This window comes from Euprymna scolopes, chromosome 27 (assembly GCF_053919585.1).
Source record: "Euprymna scolopes isolate OS-2025 chromosome 27, ASM5391958v1, whole genome shotgun sequence".
In the NCBI taxonomy this organism is placed as follows: domain Eukaryota; kingdom Metazoa; phylum Mollusca; class Cephalopoda; order Sepiida; family Sepiolidae; genus Euprymna; species Euprymna scolopes.
In genome coordinates this window covers 74,346,149-74,360,015 of record NC_136508.1, presented here as the reverse complement: position 1 = coordinate 74,360,015, position 13,867 = coordinate 74,346,149, and positions in this window count along the sequence as shown.

The following is a 13,867-nucleotide window of genomic DNA, read 5'->3' as shown; positions in this document are numbered from 1 at the left end:
CTAGATTAAGTAGCGAGTAAGATAATTTACGATAGTGCTCTACCCAATAGGGGGGCTTTATAAAATATATTTTAGTCATCGACATACAGACCTGTTTCGTTGTTTCACAACTCCTCAGTGCCGCTAGACTAACACCTATCCCAAGCCGAGGATCGAAACTAGAACCGCCGTAATGAGAGTCGGCAGTTCTACCCCCTGACTACGGAATCGGTGGCCGAAATTAATCCGTCCGAATGTCTATTTAAATATATATATCAATCAAACGTATATATATATAACTTTCATATATATATATATATATATCTTTCTATCTATATATATATATATTGTATATATATATTGTATATATATATATATATATATATATATATATATATATATATATATATATATATATAATCACAAGATTTTACAGGGTAATACAACATCGAACTAGGCAGCATTTCGTCAAGATTTCTTCACTGGTTCTGTCGTCCTTGTTCATATTGATATTTCATCTAAATATTGCAGATAATATATATGCAAATCCCAGCGTCAAAATAACAACATTACTACATATGTTTTTGCCGTGTATAAGGTTGCTTGTTTTCTTAGAACCTTATCAAAATATAGACATAAGCAATATTAAATTGTAATCTCCTATTGAGCCTCCGCCTGATGTAATACATATATTATGCTTTAAGTAATACACATGATATTAGCCTTGCTTATCACGCATCTTATTTACATAGGTATTAAAGCCTTTTTACTTTCGTAACCCTTACTTCTCTTATTTTGACTTACATTAGAAGGGTTTGGGAAAAATGGCTATGCCATCTAAATATTTGAAAAGCAGTTTTATTTTATTTTAAAGGAAATCATAGAAATTATAAAAATAGATTAAAAAATAGTAATATTCTGTTCAAATATGGGATTTTTAATCTTCAGTTATCCTTAGTTATTTGAGATCAATGCGGGTGTTTCTCTATCGCTTCCGGACAAACATAATATCTACATATCTGCTGAATATTCAGTCATTCTTTGTACTTAATCGTCATTGTATTTACGCGCTCGACAACAGTTCTGACGCTGATTGGCCAACGGATACGCTTGCTATGAATCTGGTCATAAAACCTTTTTTAAGAGTGCAAACATACCCATAAAACGTTCAGTGCATTGCCTCTTCTCATAAAACAGATACGAAAACACTTTTGTAGCCTCGCTCCAGGCGCATATTAGCATCTCTTAAAAGCAATCGCAGAAAAGTTCATCTTCACGGAGTCGGGAAAGCTTTCCTTTTCAGTTGAGACCAAGGCGTGTATCAATATATCCAGTCACAGCAGAAAGTCAACGAGTCGGTAACCAAGTCATAAACGCAAGTTTTAATGCGATTTCTAATTGCTTTGGTGGACAGAAATTGTGTTGCATTCTAGACACGTTACCGAGAAGATAGCGATTTAATAGAGATGCATTATCGGGAGAGCAGTGTAAATCTGTGTAATTTAACATCGTATTCGGTTGCCATGTAATGCATATATTATATCTTGTTATCCGATGCTATCAAGAGCAAAACATGCAGCTGTATGTGTTTTATTAGTTTTTTATACAGTTGCACGATTGCGTAAAAGTTGAAATACATGTTTTAAGACGGATATGACTTGATGCAAAGTCCGGGTCTTAAAGGCAGTGACTGTTTTCCATTTATAATAATATCGCATTAAAATGGAAATTATTCAGTTTTAATTGACACTAGGTGACATTGATTTTAAACAAAATTCAATTTTATGGTTAAATGTATAATTTCTATTTTAATAAGGATGCTAAATTATTATATATATATATATATATATATATATATAAATAGATATGGTCCTTGCTAATGAAGCCAGACATAGCTTCTGTTGCTAGGTTCGAACCTATCGACCGGTGTTAATCGTGACACCTTACACTGATGATTCCCGTAAGGATGAAACACTATTATCTGCATGTGTTTGATAATTATTTTAGTAAATAACTATGTTAGCTCATTTAAAAAAACTCGTTCCTTATCGCTGAGTACATTCAGTTCAAACAAAGTCAATCAATTTAACTCGCATGCCAGATCATCGTATAATGATTAGATCCCCCATGAAAGACGTTAAAAAGCATTTGAAAAATAAATGTTTAAATTTCGACTGTATTTCCCGCGGTTAACTATAGCCGAATGGATTAGGTTCTTGCTAATGAAGCCAGACATGACATATGTTGCCGCGTTCGAATCTATCGACCGATGTTAATCGTGGCACCCTGCACTGATGATTCCCGAAAAGCTTAAACACTAGTGTGTGGAGGTATTTAATAATTATTATAAAGATAATTATATATAAAAATGTACATATATATTAATGTAAAAATAGTCTATCTTATTTTTATTTGAACCTTTATTAAGTTCTCAATCATTGTCGATTAAAACATTCTGCTGATGATCTCACTTGTCGATAAACCGAAATATATTCTTGTTTACTAGTGTTGTAACGTAAAATTCGAGGTATTTTGGTGAGGTTTGTTTATGTATTAATAGAATGATTTAGAACGTTCTTTGCGAATATCGTTTATGATAAATTATTTTACAAACCACTAAATACTTTCATAATTTTAAAAACCGTATTGAATACGTTTTATCAAGTAAGAATTTTCCCTCTTCATTCTGTTAGAATTATCTACAAGAAGTGAACGTATTTGTGGATACCGCAAAATATATCTCTGTTCATATTGACTATTATGAGAAAGTGAAGTCTTATGTATTTTGCTTGAATCTGCTACTTTTATATAACAGAGGTTCTACTGTCGTTGATATCTTTTTTTATATAATTATGATAAAAAGCTAAAACAACAAATTGTGTTATATATATATATATATATATATATATATATATATATATTAAGACATGAAATTATTAAATTTTATCTGGGATATTCTATGTAATGCTAAATTTTACAAGATATATTTTCCTTCATTCTGTTGGTATCACCAATGATAGTTACCCCGATAGTTGATAAACAAAATATATCATATTTTTCTTATTGACGAAATTGAAGAGTAAAATCTTATTTGTTTTGCGTGATTTACATACATAAAAGTTGGTAGTGTAACCTGAAATATTATATTCGCAAATATTTTAGTAAACCAATTATTTCTTACTCAGTTGATGCAATATTTTTAAACATTTTATTTGACGCTTTGAACGTCAGGTTCTATTTTCAAAGAAACGCCCTTTTTTACTAATGGTATTACACACGAAATGAAGCCAGTTTTTATACAACAAAAATATATAATTTTCAGTATACACAACCCTGTTTTACAAAGATTGTGTGTAGATAATTCGTGGAGAAAGATACACGTATGCCCGTTCTTGTGAAAGTGTGATAAAATATTAAATCGTATAAGCGTTTAAAAATGTATTGATTACACTTTTGAAAACATCATTTCCATAACCTATTAAAAATTGTTGGGTTACCTTATTAGTCGTAGACCAGGTGAAAGTTACTTAGTTTGTTTGGGTCCTGACGTTTCTGGGATTGCTGTTACATCCTCGGAATGGCAACCACTACCCCTGGGTGTATAAACAATACACAACGAAGTAACATCCTCTTTAGACTAAGAGGTTGATATAACACCGTTGCTGTTACATAAAAATTACACCACTACATTTGATTTGACGGCATGCATAAAGATCTCTTCTCTGAGTATTGTTGGTGTCATTAAAGACAGCATGCTTATCGTCGTTACTCGCAGCAGGGACCGTTGGGACAGAAATTTAAAGCTTGTATAAAATAAACTGCAAGATATATTTTTTATATATAAATAGAATTATTTCATGTTTATCATTTAAGGAGCATTTTTAATTCGAAAACCCTTCTTGATCCCGGCCTAAACTACTGGGAGCCTCAACGAACGCGACCCGTCTTGTTCGCCGTCCCGACCTCAACTGTTTTTTACTAGAATATAATTCTTCTTTTTTTGCAGAAGAGAGAAAGAAAATACCAAGAACAAAGAGACAAGAACAATAATAGGGAGAAAGGCATGCACACCACAACAAAGAGACTGAAATATGTTATTGTTTACAAATTCTGATGACAGCAAGCATGTTGGACTTTCATACTTTAGCACGCTGTTACAAAAAATATAATTAGGGGTCTCTAGTCGCCTGTCAAACTGAGCCAAGCAAATATACGCTGCCATTTTGAAATATTGCACCTGCCTATATCTGCATATTTCTCTATAAATACAGCAAACGTTTAGTACAAGGTTTATTAATGCCTAGAGCCTCCAACTCTGCAAAAGAGGCTTATCATTAAGCCACAAGATAATTATGCTTTATGTGTTTTAATCAACAATTTATTTTTATCTGATGTCGTATTTCGTCAGATAATTTGTTCAATGAGAAGTTATGTCTGTTTATTTTGCTAGCAATACACACGAGGAATTATCAGCACCAGGATTAAGCGCAATTATACGCCAGTTAATGTTAAATGTGTAGTTCCGTGATGTATGCCAGCAGTTCCAAGATTATATTGTTTAAAAATAGCGTATCATAAATTGCAGATCTAATTCTAATATTTTTTTTCTTTTTTAAATTTTAAATATGTTACATTATTTTGTGTTGGAACTATTAAATATCATTTAAAAATATATATAATATCTCCAATGATTGACTAGCTCATTCTATTAAAATATGCTAATCATGCAGAACGTTAGAATATACATTTATATACTTTGTGTGGAAATATATTACGAGAACGAATTATAATGAAATATTTCTGAATTTCATTACTCACAAAGCATTGTTAGAATAAGAAATTAATATGTAATTCAAGTTCTTGTTGATAATATTTTATTGCTCACAAAATGTCAAAAAAAACTTTGCCTACACGTGGGCATAAACATATGCGTTCAAACTACAAGTAGAATTTTATATCAGGATAGGCATTATGTTTTATCTAAAAAAAAAACTTGTGTTATACAAAATCTTTTGAAACATTAATGAATACGAAGGCGTATTTGTTTTTGTTCATATCATATTTTCCTGTCGAAACATTTGTTATCTATCTATTTTGATCCAAACAGGTTTTTATATAGGTTTCTCTTAAATTATAATCAGACTTCTAAAAACGACATAAACAAATTTGTTAGTAAACATTTTAAACTAATAAACTATCCTTGCCATATGGGTAATGTGCAGGGCTCTGCTAGGAAATTTCTTTATCTTTTTAGGTTGGATTGATATGAAAGTTTCGATGTCATCAATTAAACTAGGCTTAGGAAACAAAATTGCTAATGATAGCTGAATGAGAAGAGAAGAGACTAATTTTAACATAAGATATGCCGTGGAAATCTTTAAATAACATTTTTAAATATAATATTCGTTTATTAAAAAAAACACACACACAATTTGTAGTCATTTTACGAAAATAATGTATTCTATCGTATACATACTTACTATACATTTTTGTGTTTTTATTGTGTTCATAGGTTTAGTATACACGGTTCCTGTATACGCTATCTATTATAATAAATTCACACAGAAACAATGCAATATCTGTGTGCCTTATTTTCCAATGATAATATAATGTAATATTGTTATGTTTTTTTTAAATGTATCCCTCTTTGTATAATTAAGATTTTTATTTTTAAACAGATTAGTCTTTTATCATATGTTGTATATTTACATATATTTTCAAATGTAATTTAAATCTTTAACTTTGGCTTATAAGATTTCAATTAATATAATTGTTCAGAGGGTAGAAAGATAATATTGTAGGCCTAGAAAATGATATCATTTCCGTTTACTGAAAACCGTTTTTATTGTTGCAGACTATCTACTAGCTAACCGATCGCGCAAGACGTCTGAAATTTACACAATAGTCAACGGGCGAGACCAGAGATGCGCCGCTGTACAAATCATGCTTGCGAGAGATCCAAGTTATAACAACATAAACATTGCCAGGACTTTCAAAACGCAAACTCGGTCGATTCAACGTTTGAGAGCACAGTTCAATAAAATTTCTGACCACGGTTTTTGTCTTTGGTGTAGTTTCAAGTGACAGCTGTATCATGCCCCCGTTTGAAAGTCAACATCAAAGTGTGCCAGGATGTGCTAAAGAGTATAATGAACTATAAACCTTAGATGTGATAGTAGAGGGCGCCAGCTCACATATTCAAAGAGACCGAGGCTTAGCTTGACTCCTTCTAACTCAACCTGAACCCGCTGGACAACGTCACAATCATTACTTTCCACAACATCAAAGCCAGCTTGATCGCCGCCATGGGCCGAGTTCTCGCCGAGCATCCGCCGGCGCTTGTGAAAATGGCATACTCTCAGTTTCGGTGACTGAGGGTGAAAGCAGCTATTTCGGATAGATATCAGCTCTACTACATAATCAAGCTATCTGAATTTCCTTTTTTAAATAAAAGTTCAAAACTATGCTTTAGTTCTATGTTATCATTAAAGCGACAAATTTATAGTTCCACTCTGTCTGCGTTTTCAGCGTAAGTTTTATGAACACATCTAAAGTTGAATTTCATTGATAAAATACGTATATTAATGAGATTCAAATGCTAAACGCGATAAAGGCCGTTTCTGGCAAAATGAAGTCGCATTTTCAAACATTAAATTGTCTCAAATACGAACATGAAATACCCATTGCATGTAATTATTAGAAAATCATACATATCTACCGTCGTATTATTCACACCACTAATCAAACAAAGCATGCGCATTATTTCTGGTGGGCGTTTATTTAATTGAGTAATATAAGACAGAGTAGTTTATTTTGCAAAATTCTTATAAAATCGAAAAACGAATACATTCCGTTATTTTTAAGGAATTTTGCATCTATACAATCAAAATCTGTAAAATAAGAATATAATCTAAAAAAGGATATCTCTATAAACGTCGGAAATTTATAATAGTATAGAATAATAGCAGGGAATAAAGAAATAAATAAAACAATCAGCGTCTGTTCTGCAAATGTATACAATGAAAATAAAGTGCCGGTGTTTAATTAAAAAGCCATAGAAGCTTACATCGACTTAATCAGTTATAGAGTTAAAGAATGCGTAAATCGTATGAATTTTAGTGATAATCATCGGAAAATTCCTAAGTTACTGATAATCTTACGTAGAAAATATTTGTAGGAAGATTGATGTAATTTGATTAATAAAATAGTTGAGCCTTTTAAAATATTAATTTTTTGATTTTAGTATGCATTTTATCTTGCACGCATCGTTATGGTTGAAATCTACAGGAAAGTATATGATTTATCATTTTAATCAATGGGCTAGAGCAACGATTCTATTATTATGTACCGAGATTAATTAAATGTTTCATGTTTAAACAATTATAAAAAAAAAAATTCGAGCCTCAACTAATTAGTACAAAAAATTCTCGATAATATCACCGTGTTGGCTAGACGAAATAAATTTGTGTGATATATATCGTCATTTCACTGTATTGTTGAGACAGTTTCTAATCAATTATTAAAGATAATAATAATCAGAAAAATCTAAAGCGGTCTTTCAACGATAACTGCCACTTTCGCTACATGCATAAAAACACAAATCTATACACATCGTAGAAGACCAATTATGTTGCGAATAACGTAGAATACGTGATTATATTCTTTAGAAAATTGTAATTTTAAATAGATTCTATTAGTGCTTGAATATTAAATAACTAACATTAAATCAATTGTAAAAAATATACTCAAATATATACGAATTTCTAAAATATAAGAAGAAAAACATGAATTAAATTCCATAAAAATAACGATTTCATGATCGGATCGGGTCAGACATTAAAAACGCGGTGTTGTAGCGAAGGGCATGATATATATATATATATATATATATATATATATATATATATATATATATATATGAGATTTAATAACAAACTACCGTAAAAACAACAAACGGACTTCTTCTTTCCGATTATCTGCCCCAGCAACAACGTGGCACAAAAAAGAAAGACATGCTGATGATGAGGCCTTGCCTCGAACTATATTTAATAATTTCAACATAATTTTCAAACAAAATAAATGTCTGTTTATTTTGTAATAATGCGTTGTTTGAAGTTTCATCAATGTATAATAGTATTTATTTTATTCAAACTCAACCGGCGCTTCTAATTTAACATCAATCCAGCGTGACCTAACACACCCTTCCGAGATTTAAAAACAACTACCATAAAAACAACAAAAGGACTTCTACTTTCTGATTATCTGCCCCAGCAACAACATAGCAAAAAAAAACAGAAAGAAAGACATAATGATGATGAGACCTTGTCTCGAAATACATTTATGAATTTCAACATAATTTTCAAACAAAATAAATGTCTGTTTATTTTGTAATAGCGTTGTTTTTGGTTTCAAACATATATAATACGTATTTAGTTCATTCAAACTAAACCGGCGCTTCTAAGAAACAAGAAATCCTAACACACACACACACACACACACACACATATATATATATATATATATATATATACATAAATATATATATATATACATATATATATACATATATACATATATATATATATATATATATATACATATATATAAATATGTGCGGGTGAGTGTTTATATATATATATATATATATATATATATATATATATATATATATATATATATATATAGGGACAACTTTCCATGTGGTAGGGACGATCCTAACTTACCCTATATGTGCTTCCGGGTTGCATTAGCTCACACTACGGCATTTATATTTACTCTCTATCGCCCCCATAACAGCGGAGTTACTATCTTTCAAAGCATATCTGAGAAAATTGACCAAGTCCTATCTGCTTATCCTTCAGCTAAGATTCACGTATGTGGAGACTTCAATGTTCACAACGTCGAATGGTTGACCCACTCTAACAAGAGCGATAATGAGGGGAGGTTCGGTCATGATTTCTCCATTGCCTATGACCTCACTCAGATTGTTCACGAACCCACCCGTGTGCCCGACAATGACGGCCAGTATGCGAGCCTACTAGACCTTTTTCTCACAACTTGCCCTGAACTATGTTCATTTTCTGTTCTGTCGCCTCTTGGATCTTCCGACCACTCTGTTGTATCAATTAAGATAAAAATGAAATGTAATAAGTCCACAGACGTACCTTTCCTTCGTACAGTATATCGATACACTAAGGCTGACTGGGATAGCTTCCGTACATTTATATCTTATCTACTTCTTCATTCCATGTTTAAAAAGGACGTGTCCTCTATAGTATTAGACCTGACGGAATGGTTAATTGTAGGTATTGACCGTTTCATACCCTCAAAAAAGTTTCAGCAAAAACCTAACAGCCAGCCATGATTCTCTCCAGAATGTGCTGCTGCCATTGCGCACAAAAATCACTTTTTCCACTGTTTCCAACGTAATAGATGTATGAAAACTAAAGCCGCTTTCAGGATTGCCAGCAACCATTGTAAGAAAGTAATAAAGAATCCAAGAGAGTTGTATGCTCAATCTGTTGAGTCCAAAGTAGCTGAACAGCGGCTTGGTTCCCACCAGTTTTGGCAAATAGCAAACAGAATCCTGAACAGAAGCGTGTGCTCCATCCCAACTATTATCAATGGACCTGAGGTAATCTCGTCAGCATCAGACAAAGCCAAACTCTTTGTCAAGAACTTTGCAGCTAATTCTACCCTTTGCGATCAAGGCCGCCAACCCCCAATATTTCCTCCTGTATCAGAAAACACGCTATGTGATATACGTATATCTGTATGTGATGTTGCCAAGCTAATCAAAAACCTTGATTCCAGTAAAGCAACTGGCCCTGATGGTATTCCAATTATAGTCCTCAAAAAACTTCAACCTGAACTAGCACCCATACTTACAAAACTGTTTAAACGTTGTCTTAAGGAGAATAGTTTCCCATCTCCCTGAAAAATTTCATCAGTATGCCCTGTATTTAAGAATTCAGGTGATCGCTCATTCCCCTCTCAGTACAGGCCTATAAGTCTCCTGTGCGTCATAAGTAAGTTGCTGGAATCTGTGTTAAATACAAAAGTAACCAACCATCTCAACAAAAATAATCTTCTTAGTGACACTCAATATTGTTTCCGTTCTGCTAGATCTACAGCAGATGTGCTTACAGTTATATCTCATAGGATTAGCAAATCTCTCGATGGCGGCAACCTTTCTAGGGCAATTGTTCTTGACATATCTAAGGCCTTTGATCGGGTATGGCATAAAGGTTTACTTCATAAGATCTCTAGCTATGGCATTGCTGGAAATGTCTTCTCAATTATTAAATCATTTCTTTCTGATAGGTTCATAAGAGTAGTAGTTGAGGGGCAAAAATCAGAAGCTCACGGTATTAATGCTGGTGTCCCTCAGGGGTCCATCCTGGGCCCAACTCTTTTCCTGATCTACATTAATGATCTTCCAAATCACATCCTTAAATCACTTGTAGACATTTATGCTGACGACACTACCATTTATGGTAGCACATCTAATACAGTAAACGACCAAGTTCTCTCCAATTCTCTCTCCTCTAATCTTGAACATGAAGTACAATGGGGTAAGGAGTGGCTGGTTACTTTTAATGCATCTAAAACCAAGCTTATCTCTTTACATCATCAACATTCTGATCCACATCTGGCATTAATTGAAATGAATGGCTCTCGTCTTCAGGAGGCCTCTAGTTTTGACAAGCTTCTTGGCTTGACCATTACTCCTGATCTTAAATGGAACACGTACATCAAATCTGTTGCCAAGACCGCTGGAAAAATGGTGGGATCTTTCTATCGATCCGGTAGATATGTCACTGCTGATGCTATTCTCTATCTATATAAGAGCCAGGTACGTCCAAGGATGGAATACTGTTGCCAAATATGGGCAGGAGCTGCTAGAAAGGACTTGGCCTGCCTTGATAGAGTTCAAAATAGACTTCGTAGCCTCGTTGGAGATGTCCTTTTCTCTTCCTTGCAACCTCTATCTCACAGAAGAAATGTTGCAAGTTTGTCTCTGATGTATCGTTATTTTCATGGAAAGTGTTCGACTGAGCTTCAATCTATGGCCCCCTCTCGCCAAACTTTCACAAGAAACACTCGTCTAGATGTAAACACTATCAATAATTCCCCCCAGTCTTTATCTGTGCCTAAACCTAAACGTATATTCCATGAACAAAGCTTCTTTCTTAGAACTGCACGCCTGTGGAATTGTTTTCCGTTTTCCTGCTTTCCGGCTGACTACAATATGGTTGTCTTCAAGTCTAACGTAAATAAGTTTTTGACGAGCCGTTCCATATAAGTTATCAAATTTACCAAATTTTCATTACTAATGATTACTATATTGTCCAATTTCTACTGTAAACTCTTTAACCCTTATCCTTGAATGGCCTCTTGGCCTTGATAATGTGGTTATGCCTATGTAATATATATATATATATATATATATATATATATATATATATATATAATACATATTTATACCTATACGAGCAACATGCACTCGGAAACAAATAAGAAAAGAAAATTCTCACAGAACGCTATGTCCCAATAATTGTTATTGTAAAATCATTTTCGAAAACTACCCCCTTATATGTTTTTGTCAAATATCGTCCAAATAGCGTAATTTGGAGGAACTTGAGAGGGTTTTCTATTCAATGTAGATTTACCAATGACGACATTAATAGACCGAGAATTAATGAACGTAAGAAATAAATAATCCAAATCTATAAATAAAGACCCCAATAATACAACAAAAATAAATATCGATGGTTTTATATTAGGTTGGTCCAAAATAAATGTCGTTTTTTGACTTGAAGATGAACGTCAATAAACGCCATTATTTTTGCACCAATGTAATATATTCAACTCGATGGGAAATAACTATGTAATGAACACATTTTGATGATCCTCTGCTTGTATCTAAACAGGTTTACATATTGAAGAATCTATCCGGTTAATAAGAAAACTCTTGCGGTGTTTTACTTGTAACTTTAGAATAAATCTAGGCTCAAACAAATATTTTATGACAAAAATCAGCACCATTAGTATCTGCACATTTTTGATAACGCAAAGCAAGTGTATTTATGCTATTAACGTAAGAATTATGTGTTCTATTGGCAGTGAAGCCTCTGTAACGTTTTTGTTAAAGTTTTTGGAGCATTTCTTACGGAAAAAACTTTTTTTCGAGGTACTTGAAATAGTAGTAGTCGGGAGATGAAAGGTTTAGAAAGTATGGCGCATGAAGCAGAGTTTCATAGCCTACTTCGTAAAACTTCTGCAGGGTCGATTTAGCAAGGTGCAGTTACGCATTACCGTGGAGGAGAATTGGGTTTTTTTCTGTTGATTAATGTTAGGTACTGTTCTCAAAGTTTCTGATGCATTTCTTTCATTTGTTGATAGTTTGCTGCCACTATACCACTTAACTGATAATTTTCAACGTCCGATGGCTGACAATTACGCTCATCATCTTCCAGACTCTCGTGGCAGAACCAATATTTCTGAAACCATCATTGTGCTGTGCGTTCACTAGTGGTTCCTGGGCCAAACACTTCGTTGATATCACAAGCTGTCTCAGCAGATTTTTGGTCTACCTTGAATTGAAATAAGAATATTATGCGAATTTGCTTTGTTTCATTTTCTATTCTACGTCTGAAAAGTGTACATACTTGTTTTAAAACGACTGTAATTAAGACGATTTGATAACGCGATAAATGCTCTTTAAATGATGTATAAAGTAAATGTATTATAACGAAAACTTGATGTGCACATAATTAATTTAGAATTCAAATTTAAAATTCTGCAAGAACTGTCCTGTCAACATATTTTTTACTAACGAGAAACAAACTTACTTAAATTTATCTCTTCAATTATTATCTACGAATAAAACTTAAAACGCTAGGAATACTGCAGTGTTCTCAGTAGATGTAACCACTGTTACCTTGCCTCTCTCTCACTCTCTCTCTCTTTCTCTCTCTCTATGTATATATATGCATATATATATATATATATAGAGAGAGAGAGATAGAGAGAGATAGAGAGAGAGAGAGAGTGGAACCACAGAGGAATCTCCCTCTTGTCTGTTGCTGGGAAGATTATGGCCAAAATCCTACAGTATCGACTACAAGCATTGGCTGAAGCCATGCTACCGGAGAACCAATGTGGATTCAGGGTCAACAGATCCACACAAGATATTATCTTTGACCTCCGACAATTACAGGAAAAGTCTATTGAACAACGTCAACCTCTTATTTTCATCTTTGTAGATTTTAGTAAGGCGATCGATACAGTTGATAGACATGCTTTTGAAGTTACTGAGACGCTATGGTTGTCCACAGACTTTCACAAGAGTACTGCACAGTTTCCATGATGGATGACTGCTCGCGTTTGCATGAGCAACGGATGCTCAGACTTCTTTAGCGTTGGACACGGCGTCAAGACAAGCTGTATCCTCTCGATAACTCTGTTTACAATCTTCCTTGCTGCTGTCTTGAAAAGCATGCCTGAAGAACTCGATGATCTCTACATCCGAACCAGAAGTTATGATGGCCTTTTCAATCTCAGACGCTTGTGAGCAAAAACCAGGACACATGAGTTAGTGATCAAGGAACTAAACTTGGCTGATGATCCAGAACTTGTGACCCACATCCCCCATGCAATGCAAGATTTAGTGATAGCATTTGCCGAGGCATCCAAGAAATTTTGACTGAAAATCAACATCAAGAAGACTGAAGTTTTGATTCAAGACATCTGTTGCACAAAGATCAACCACATAGAAGTATCCTGAATGATACCCCATTGGCGGAATGTGAACAGTTCACCTCCCTGGGCAGTACCATTACGAACACTGGAAAAATCAATGAAGAACTGTGAAAACGGATCAAAG